The following is a 12,339-nucleotide window of genomic DNA, read 5'->3' on the forward strand; positions in this document are numbered from 1 at the left end:
CTTTAAGCGTTATCCGACAGCCATTGCAAGACCTGTTCCTGGTTCTCGGGCCTACTAATCTTTGTACCATTCAGCCTAGTTAATGTGGAACTTTTGTGCAAAGCGCAGAACTTAGGGCCCGCCTGATGTTAAGGGACACACGCTGGTACAAGGCTCAACTCACCCTAAGTGCCAAAAACACTGCTGGTGCAAGGCTCTACTCATGCCAAGGGCCTCAATCTCTGCTGGTAGCTCAGCTTAAGGTCATGTAACTTTGTTTGGAAGGGCTCATGTTAAGGGCTAGAAAAGTGAATTTTGGAAGGTCTTACCACATCACACACACACACACACACACACACACACACACACACACACACACACACTCAAAATGACAGTTAAGGGTGAGGGCTTTTGGAATTCCCATTGCCTATTCCATTTGTGGTTGTCATGGGGAACGTGATTTAAAGGGGTGGTTGTTACTGTTTGTTGAGCTTAAATTGGGGTTTGTGTCCATCCATTTGGGGAGTAAAGAAGGTTTCCAGGTATTTTCCCACTTTGATAGAGGTTTTTTTTGAATGTGGAAAGTGTGTAGTTGTTAGGCAGTGATGTTGGGGTAATAGAGGGTCTTTGGTGTGTTAGATGCCCCCAGGCATGCTTCCCCTGCTGTCCCAGTGTCATTCCAGAGGTGTTGGCATCATTTCCTGGGGTGTCATAGTGGACTTGGTGACCCTCCAGACACGGATTTGGGTTTCCCCCTTAACGAGTATCTGTTCCCCATAGACTATAATGGGGTTCGAAACCCATTCGAACACACGAACATTGAGCGGCTGTTCGAATCGAATTTCGAACCTCGAACATTTTAGTGTTCGCTCATCTCTAGTTAAGATCTGGTGATTGACTTGGCCATTGCAGAATGTTCCAGTTTTTTGCACTCATGAACTCCTGTGTAGCTTTGGCTGTATGCTTGGGGTCATTGTCCATCTGTACTATGAAGCGCCGTCTGATCAACTTGGCAGCATTTGGCTGAATCTGGGCTGAAAGTATATCCCGATACACTTCAGAATTCATCCGGCTACTCTTGTATGCTGTTATGTCATCAATAAACACAAGTGACCCAGTGCCATTGAAAGCCATGCATGCCCATGCCATCACGTTGCCTCCACCATGTTTTACAGAGGATGTGGTGTGCCTTGGATCATGTGCCGTTCCCTTTCTTCTCCAAACTTTTTTCTTCCCATCATTCTGGTACAGGTTGATCTTTGTCTCATCTGTCCATAGAATACTTTTCCAGAACTGAGCTGGCTTCTTGAGGTGTTTTTCAGCAAATTTAACTCTGGCCTGTCTATTTTTGGAATTGATGAATGGTTTGCATCTAGATGTGAACCCTTTGTATTTACTTTCATGGAGTCTTCTCTTTACTGTTGACTTAGAGACAGATACACCTACTTCACTGAGAGTTTTCTGGACTTCAGTTGATGTTGTGAACGGGTTCTTCTTGACCAAAGAAAGTATGCGGCGATCATCCACCACTGTTGTCATCCGTGGACGCCCAGGCCTTTTTGAGTTCCCAAGCTCACCAGTCAATTCCTTTTTTCTTAGAATGTACCCGACTGTTGATTTTGCTACTCCAAGCATGTCTGCTATCTCTCTGATGGATTTTTTCTTTTTTTTCAGCCTCAGGATGTTCTGCTTCACCTCAATTCAGAGTTCCTTTGACCGCATGTTGTCTGGTCACAGCAACAGCTTCCAAATGCAAAACCACACACCTGGGATCAACCCCAGACCTTTTAACTACTTCATTGATTACAGGTTTACAAGGGAGATGCCTTCACAGTTAATTGCAGCCCTTAGAGTCCATTGTCCAATTACTTTTGGTCCCTTGAAAAAGAGGAGGCTATGCATTACAGAGCTATGATTCCTAAACCCTTTCTCCGATTTGGGTGTGGAAACTCTCATATTGCAGCTGGGAGTGTGCACTTTCAGCCCATAATATATATATAATTGTATTTCTGAACATGTTTTAGTAAACAGCTAAAATAACAAAACTTGTGTCACTGTCCAAATATTTCTGGCCCTAACTGTATATATATATATATATATATATATATATATATATATATATATATATATATTTACTTCTAGTTTGTTCAATACTTTTACATCCTCACTATATATTTGTATGAATATAATGAGAAGATATTTCTGATATGTACTGGTCAGTCACCCGTTTTCTTTTTTGTTTTACTGAGTTATATTGTAATGCATAAATTCACAACGTATTAAAAAACTTATCAAGTCAGGTGACTGCTAAGCATCATGTAAGAAAAAGTAGAGAAGAACACAAAGTTATCTTAAGCTTCTGTATTTGTGTTATTGAGCTTCACCTTCAGATCAAGTTCTCAGGACCGAAGAGGCTTTTCTGTTTCTCAGCATTAGATTTTTGCTATTTCTACAGAAACACATTCTGCCATAGAGATAACTCAATCACATGTTGTCTTTATGCAAATAAAATGACCAGTGGTCTAATCTAGATGTCATATTTTAATTGGGGACTTGGAGAATAATGTCTTTCAAAAGAACTTAGCAAGAAAAAGATTTGTTTGTTTTGCATTGAAACCTTTTCTAAATCAGATTTCTCCAGAGAAGTTATTTTGAATGAAGATCACCAAGGGTATATGCAAGCCTTCTCTTTGGAAATATAATTATATATCACTTGGTGTTCTGCAGCCATCTTTTGCTTCATTATGCTGCCCTGAATTACTAGTGGTAAAGTGCCCCTTCTTCTGTGTGTTCAGAAAGAACATGATACCCTGCTTCTTTTTTTCTGCTGAAGAGCTAATAATGAGAAAATATTATGTCTGTCTTTGGCAACTAGAGGCCCCTTGAGAAATCTAAAGAGCTGCTTCTACTAGCATCTCATTACGAGTGGGAAGCTTCATCATTTTTTACTTAAGGATTTTATTGCCTTTTTTTTGTAGTCTCACTGCTGGGAGTTTGGAAATTTGATCTTTGTATCTAAATCTGATATGAGATAAAGTTACAGAACGAACACCTGTGAGAGCAGTAGAATTTGTCTGGACAGTATAAATATCATAAACCTTCAAAAAGTTTCTAACGTTACAGCAGCATCTTAAGATGATAATTTTCATAACATATACTCTTAAAGCAGTCAATATATTAAAGCTTAAATTCTACTTGATATAGCAACATATCAAATATATATATATATATATATATATATATATATATATATATATATATTATATGCAGGTGTATATATGTCTATATGTGCCTATTCTGATTTCTTAATATGTTTAACTAAAATTGCACAAAATAAAATAATGACATTAAATAGATATTTTTATTATAAAAATTTCTACATTAGACACTGGAGCACACATTATAGGCCAACATTCCCTGTTTTGTTTTTACTGTTACTTTCATTCAACTGTGCATTATAGACAAGGACAGAGTCAGCACATTCATATCTATATTTAACCCTTAGGAGATGCAGACATTTTTCATTTTTATGTTTTAATCTTTTACTCCCTACATTCCAAATGCATTTACCTTCTAATGTTTCCGTTTATGTAGTCATATGAGGGTTTGAAGTTATACTTCAAAATGATACATTTTATTATTTTGCACAATGTATCAGGAAGCCAGAAAATATTTCAGAATGAGGTGGAATTGACAGAAAAACGCAGTACCGCTGTTTTCTTATGTCTTTTTTTTTTTTTTTTTAAAGCTTCCACTTTGTGGTACTAATGCTATGCTAGCTTTCTTCTACAGGTCAGTATGATCAGGTCAGACAGGCTTCAGTAGTTACATTACTATGGCAGGGCTGGGAAACTTCAGAACGTTCCAGGCTGCCATGGTGATGGTGCCGTGGGGGGGAGGCACCCCATTACCGAAGATTAAATGGAAAGTGAAAGTAACCACTCAGATGCTGTGGTCGCATTTGGCCACGGCATCTGAGTGGATAAATGTCTGTCATCAGAGTCATCTCTGATCACGGCCAATGCTACTGGGTCCCTGCTGTATGAAACAGCACAGACCCGACAGCTAGTGCAGCCACTCTCTTTCAGAGCAGCTGCCATACTTAGTCACGCGCACTAGGATATAACTGTACATCCTGATGCACCAAAGGGTTAAAGGCTGGAGGACTTAAAGGTGTTATCTGAGTTCAAACATTGATGGCCTATCCTGGATAGGCCATTCATATTAGATTTTTGGAGGTCCAACACCCATGATATCACGGCTCTTGGTATTATTTACATATGGTGAGCCACGCTTCTCACTGGCATACAAATTGTAGTGGTGGGTGAAGGTACTGCAGTGATTTCAATGGGACAGCGCTGTAATATCTATACTTGCCGCTTCAGTTGGATCTCTTGGACAGTTCTGCAATACCTACACTTGCTGCTATCATTTGTATTACAGGAGAGCAGCAGTATGTAAACAATACAATCAGCCACACTGTATCGATCCTAAGGAGCCATCAATGTTAGAAACTGGATAACCTCTTATAATAATAGTTGATAACTTTGTTGTGCTGTCAGTCAGAGACCTAGTTAAGATACAATAGCATTTTACCCAATACCAACATGACCAAACAGTGACCTCCAGTATACTAACTAGTACAATTTCTCATGAAACCCATTCAACACAATATCATGCCATGCTAAAACAAGACTTAAATGACTGCAATTTACACCTACCCTTCCCCTTAAAAGGGTCCAACAAAGGCACAAATAAAATAGCATATTCCTATGTGTTAACTTATTAAGGAGATTGTTACTTTAACCTTTTCGCTGCCAAGGGTCTCTGGAAATTTTGCACCTCCAGTAGCCAGAGCAATTTTCACAGTTTTGAGATGGACAAATCAAACCTAAATTGCAACATTAAAAAAGCATCCAACCCCCCCCATACCTATATATTTTCTTAAAGTAGACACCTGCAGCATTGTCAGAATGCCACTTGGTACTGTATACGAACAGGCACCTTCATGCAATTTTGATTTAAAGTGAATGTTTTATGAAAAAATGCAAATAAATGTATATTAGTTGTTAAAAGCAGAAACCAAACAAAAAATTAAATGCACCAAACCTCCTAAAAATAAGAGTTCAACATGTGCAGAGTTCATACATATCACTATGGCCTGAACCCGCATGCACGTGTCTTCAGAAAATCGCTAGAACTGGAAGGAACAAAATTCTGCTTTGAAGCTGGAAATGTTAAAAAAGTATCATCCTATAAAATGTAGGGATTACACACCATGAAAAGTAAGTGAACCCCTAAACCCTATATATTTTTTGAAAGTAGACAACCTGAAGATTACAAATGTCTTAATGGGTCATCGATAGCCATATCCACCTTCATGCAACTTTGCAACCAACACAAATAATTTTTTGAAAAAATACGCTAAAACACATATTTGCACCTAAAACTCATGTTCAATCTCACATTCATATACAAAATACTTTTAAAATAATAGCTTATGGTGTATACAATGTGTATATATACTATATGTACCGCAAACATCAACTACAACAAGACCTCGGACTCCCAAAATCACGAATACAGAAGACAAGCAGGATTTTGCTGTTGTTCACTAATATGTTAAGAAGCTATACTGAGGGGCCACACGGTGGCTCAGTGGTTAGCACTGCAGCCTGGCAGCACTGGGTCCTGGTGTTCAAATCCCGCCAAGGGCAAAAAACCATCTGCAAGGAGTTTGTATGTTCTCCCCGTGTTTGCATGGATTTCCATCCCATATTCCAAAAAAATACATACTGATAGGGAAAAATGTACATTGTGAGCTCTATGTGGGGCTCACAATCTACATTTAAGAAAAAAAAAAAATCTATACTGCACCTACCAAACTGTCACTATGATACCAAAATCACCACCTTCATTCAACTTTGCCGCAAACAGAGATTGCTAGCAAAAATTGCGCAAAAATTCAAATTTGCCACTAAAGTGCGGCTCAAGAAATCCCTTTCTGCAAACATAATGTACTGTACATAAAACTGCAATATGTGAGGAGTTCATACATACCACACATGTATATATTTACAGGGGTGGGTGTTAAAGAATTGCCAAAATCGCAGAAATGCACCATCCCATTTTGTGCATGCAAATTAAATAGGACTTAACATAAAAAATTTATTTTCCATCCCCCTATAATAATTTTAGCAATCTATACGTTCATCTCTAGTAATAATCGTTATTACTATTATTTTAGTGTGTAACGGACATCACTAGAGACGTATTTTACTGTAGAAAGCTCAGGTATAGACAGGACAGGGATTGGGTGAAATGTAAACTTTATTTGCGACTTTATGAATATGTTGTGTAAGTGTTTGGTGCGACTTTTTTTTTTTTGGCTCTGCGACCTGGACAATGGTAAACGTCTGGGTCACAGTGCCAACAAACTTCCTGGTTATGTTCAGGAGGTATAACATAAGAATACCCCACTAGTAAAGCTCAGGGGGGAATTACATTATAACTGTATGTGACAATCAGAGACAAATGTATAGTATACGCTCTGATTGGCAGGAGAAGGGTTAATAGGGACAATAGAGTCCCTGCCACCCCCCTCCTGCTGTCACATACAAGTTATGCAGAGAGTCTGATGCAGAGAGACTGTTTCTCTGTCTCTCTCTCTGCTGCACTGCTCCGTGTCCCTCTTCCTTTCTTGTTAGATCACAAATTGCTTGCTTAGACAGGAGGGGGGGGGGGGGGCACTTTGGAGCTCTATATCTTTGGACTGTATTAACATATCTTGATGCTTTCAATTGCATTTTAAAGAGGAGAATCTCATCTTTAAAATGGACCTCGATGATTGGATGTACAGTTTTGGAGCAATTCACTGTTGAAACGCTGTCGGGAATTGAGATCTGCAGTTGGATCTCAATGCCAAATAGTGTTTTCAACAGTGAATTGCTCCAAGACTGTACATCCAATCATCGAGTTCTTGATATCATTTTAAAGATGAGAGTCTCTTCTTTAAAATGCATTTTAAAGCATCAAGATATGTTGATGTAGTACAGAGATATTGGATTTAGTAGGGAGGATGTACTAAGTACGTCCTCCGCTACTGAAGTGCCACCTTGGGAGCACGTACAGTGTACGTGCCTGGCAGCAAAAGCGTTAAAAAAAAAATTAAAATTTTTGACATATGACACACGTATCTGAACACATCCAGCCAAGATGATAGGTAGCGGGGACACATCTGTATACACAAAAACTTGTTTTCTACCTCTCATGTACTGGTCTCTAGAATAGAAGGAAGCGTTCCAAACAACCCTGTACACTCCCTGCAGATTTTCAGCACAGGCACTTCATGGTTTAGTCACCATTTTGACCAAACTTTCACAGAAAATGATTTCCAGGTGACCACAAAACTGCAGTTTACAATTTCTAAAAAAAATATTATTTGTTTTGATTACTAATTTATATTGAGTGAAAAGGGACAGATAAATGATTGTTTCTTCTAACTCCTTAAAGGGGCTCTATCAGCAAAATCATGCTGCTAGAGCCCCACATATGCGTGCATAGCCTTTAAAAAGGCTATTCAGGCACCGTAAAAGTTAAATTAAACTACCCCCCCATTTTAAAATAATAACTTAGAAAAGAATCTTCTCTACTTACGGAACGTGCACCCTGGGCGGGCCCTGGGCGGGCATTCAGGGTGCGTTGTCTTCTTCTTCCCCGCCTCTTCTTCCTCTGTCGTCTTCGGTCCCGTCCTCCTCCGGTGCTTGCTCGCGGACACTGATAAAAAAAAAAAACAGCCCGGGCGCATGCGCAGTAGCACGCGGCTTCTACTACGGCTACTGCGCATGCGCCCGGGCTATTTTTTTTTTATCAGTGTCCGCGAGCAAGCGCCGGAGGAGGACGGGACCGAAGACGACAGAGGAAGAAGAGGCGGGGAAGAAGAAGACAACGCACCCTGAATGCTCGCCCAGGGCCCGCCCAGGGTGCACGTTCCGTAAGTAGAGAAGATTCTTTTCTAAGTTATTATTTTAAAACGGGGGGGGTAGTTTAATTTAACTTTTACGGTGCCTGAATAGCCTTTTTAAAGGCTATGCACGCATATGTGGGGCTCTAGCAGCATGATTTTGCTGATAGAGCCCCTTTAAAGAGAGTCAGCGGTAATATAAACTTAAACACAGTTCCTTCCACAGGTGTTTCTTCAGTTTCCAAATATGTGCATTTTATTCATCTTTGGAGCCCCATTTTCATGTAAATAGCTTGCTTTATTGGTATGAAAACAAGAGGAAAATAGCTAATTTACATATAACCTAAAGGAGGGCTATATGAGTTAATGGATTAAAAAAAACCTTAACGGAAAATTGTTCAGTTGCACAGCGTCAGCCAAATGATGTCAGCTAGTTAGCATTATGTACTTCTCTTAAATTTCTATGCACTGGGCTCCCCCTAGTGGTGTCTGCAGGCAGACAATTTCATAAATTACTATGTAAATGCAAGCATGAAATTCAAAGCTGGATGAATCATCTATGTATATAAATGTGTGTGTGTATATATATATATATATATATATATATATATATATCTGTGTATGCATTGAAGGCTTGAAAAAGCGCTCAGGTTGCCTTTTTCACACCATTTTTGCTGTCTTTTCCCTCCCTGATGGTTGTTTTTTATGCAATATTTTCCCTAATAAAGGATGCTTTTTAGAAGATGTTCGTCTATGGGTGAGTGCCCCTCCTGCTTTTTCTTCTACTTTGTTTATTTTGAAAAGACACTATTCGGATGTTGAGTACCCCCGGACCTATCACTCATATTGGTTGTCTCTTCGTGAAAATATTTATGCATTTTGCATTTTGGATTTGATCCACATACGTTTGTCAGTAGCAGTGCCATCCTTCTCTTCTCTGGTTTTCAAGAATACTTCCCACGTTACTTATTTTTTATTTAAATTTATTTGAGCAATAAGAATGACTGTATTATATACACACACTAATGGCTAGAGATGAGTGAACACTAAAATGTTCGAGGTTCGAAATTCGATTCGAACAGTCGCTCACTGTTGGAGTGTTCGAACGGGTTTCGAACCCCATTATAGTCTATGGGGAACATATACTCGTTAAGGGGGAAACCCAAATATGTGTCTGGAGGGTCACCAAGTCCACTATGACACCCCAGGAAATGATACCAACACCCTGGAATGACACTGGGAGAGCAGGGGAAGCATGTCTGGGGGCATAAAAGTCACTTTATTTCATGGAAATCCCTGTCAGCTTGCGATTTTCGCAAGCTAACTTTTCCCCATAGAAATGCATTGGCCAGCGCTGATTGGCCAGAGTACGGAATTCGACCAATCAGCGCTGGCTCTGCTGGAGGAGGCGGAGTCTAAGATCGCTCCACACCAGTCTCCATTCAGGTCTGACCTTAGACTCCGCCTCTTCCGGCAGAGCCAGCGCTGATTGGCCGAAGGCTGGCCAATGCATTCCTATTGGTAGCAGTGCTGAGCCAGTTCTGCTCAACTACACCGTGTGCCGGTCAGCCCATCTGATATAGCAGAGCCGAGTGTGCACACTCGGGTCTGCTACATCACACACTCGGCTCTGCTATATCAGATGGGCTGATTGCATGGAAATCCCTGTCATCCCTGTCATTGCATTGGCCAGCGCTGATTGGCCAGAGTACGGAATTCGACCAATCAGCGCTGGCTCTGCTGGAGGAGGCGGAGTCTAAGATCGCTCCACACCAGTCTCCATTCAGGTCCGACCTTAGACTCTGCCTCCTCCGGCAGAGCCAGCGCTGATTGGTCGAATTCCGTACTCTCTAACATTCCTACCTAAATAAAGGTTATCCCTAGCTATCCCTGCCTGTACAGCTATCCCTGTCTCTTAGTCACAAAGTTCACATTCTCATATGACCCGGATTTGAAATCCACTATTCGTCTAAAATGGAGGTCACCTGATTTCAGCAGCCAATGACTTTTTCCAATTTTTTTCGATGCCTCCGGTGTCGTAGTTCCTGTCCCACCTCCCCTGCGCTGTTATTGGTGCAAAAAAAGCGCCAGGGAAGGTGGGAGGGGAATCAAATTTTTTTGGAGTTTGCCACGTGATGTTCGATTTGAATCGAACACATCGAACAGCCTGATATCCGATCGAACATGTGTTCGATAGAACACTGTTCGCTCATCTCTACTAATGGTTGTAACAGAGGGCAGAAATAACATTTTTAGCGTCCTGTTCCAACCTCTTCCAGCATCCTGGCTGACATCACCTGACTTGTGGTCACGGCTGAGGCCTTATATAAAAGCTTCATGACAGTGCACCATAGGCCTCAGCGGTGACCTTGGGACGTGTGACATCACTCAGCAAGCAGAACGCCTAGGTACCAATGGATGCCGCAAGAGAGCTCAGGAGAAGAGAGACCACGTGAATATAACTGGGCCCCCAGAATATAATAATAGGGCTTCACCCATAGTGCTTAGTTAAAGTCAATTTTTTCTTATATTTTTTTTATCATTGCTATCATTTCTTTATTTTACAGGAATGCTTCAAAATAAATCGCGTTAACAAATAAATAAAACGCTCAATTTACTTATTTATCTATTTAGAAATCCTAACTCTTCTGCATGTTTATGGAAATGTCTTTATTTTCTATGCTATTCCACTTACACATCCATAATTCGACTTCATATGTATTCCCCTCGCTGTTATTCAACAACACACATTGTATAAGTGTTTATGATAAGTAATACAATCTTGTACTCTTTCAAGTATCATTTATCAGAAAAACGTGGAAAAGCTGATGTACACCAAATTAAAGAAAATTAATCTGATAAAAAAGAGTGAATTGAACAAGCTGTGCAATATAAATATTTTAATCACTTCTTGATCCAGAAGTGCCACATCTACAAAATGAGCAATTACTTTCAATCTCAGGGGAACATCCTCTAATTATGAGGCAACAAGATGGTGCTAAACATGAATACATGTAAATATCAGAAAGGAGGCCTTTGACTTGTTCATTTGAAAGTTTAAAATTTGAATATACTTCCCATTTTTTCAAAGCTGCACTAATAAAGGTCTGAATATCATATGTATATTTTAAGATATTCATACTGAAGTCACAGAGGAATAAGTAAATTATTTATAATTACATATTTTCTAAAAATTAATTATTAGTGTTGGAAAGAAACTTTTATTTATGGAACAAAATATATGTAACATTCTATATTGTAGATTACAGTAAGCGAGGAGTGGGAGGTTATACCATTTTTCACCACAATATTTCATGTATATTCTGAGATGCTCTCCCTGTGTATTCTTTTAATGTGTACATAGGCTGTAAATACTCAACACATGCCAAAAGAACAGTCAGACTTGATTCACCTCTGCGCATGGGTTTGCTTGAGACCCCCCCCCCCCCCCCCCCGAAAGGAAACCTAATCTACAAAATAGATACAAAAAAACTTTTTCAGCTCACCGTAACATAACACAGTCACCGTGGGAAGCCCGGATATCAGGTGGACTACTCCTGGATCAATGCAGCAAACGAATATAAAACACGCTCCAGCTTCAACCCGGTGATGAAATCCAAAATTGCGATGAATATATAAAATTTAACTTTTATTTAGAAATCCATAAAAACGGTTTACATGGTCACCAATAGAGCAGAAAAATATCCAAACATAGCGACATGTTTCGGGAACAAAATGTCCCTTCCTCTCGGCCATGGGGATGCCATGCCTTGACACTTATACTGATCCTGCTACCACACTAGTTACGCACTTGAGAAAGGGCAGGTGTGCCCGAAACGCGGCGATTTTTTAGCGTTGTGCATCATTGTCTTATTCAATAAAATCCTGTTGTGACCTGAGAGCGCCGTCTTTCCATTTCATTGAAAACGCATATTGCAAAAGAGAAGATGTTAAAATTGTATTGGGGAGGTGTTCAATGAGGTGTCCATTTTGAAAGCTGCCATCTTGAAACCAGTTTTTCAAATGGGAAGTGGTGCATGTGAAGTATATATGTGATAGAGATACATCCCCATACATAACCTTAGAAACATGCTACACACAGAATAGCATTCCTAACCATCATTTTCCATTTATTCAGGTGTCTCCATACCTGTGGTCTACCCTTAATTAAATATATAATATATGGTATTCATATGTATACTAAATTTATCAATTTTTTCAGCATCAATGAGTTCTAATATATTGAATGTACAGCCAGGTTGTTAAAGTTACAGTATAAATTATCAAGCAGTCATGGAGAAGTGCATAACATGCAACTGGAATGGTAAAATAACACCCCAGTATGGCACTCAAATTGTTTTAAAATATGAAGAATTCTTCAATCTTTGTTAAGTTTT

Source organism: Leptodactylus fuscus, chromosome 4, assembly GCF_031893055.1.
Source record: "Leptodactylus fuscus isolate aLepFus1 chromosome 4, aLepFus1.hap2, whole genome shotgun sequence".
Taxonomy (NCBI): domain Eukaryota; kingdom Metazoa; phylum Chordata; class Amphibia; order Anura; family Leptodactylidae; genus Leptodactylus; species Leptodactylus fuscus.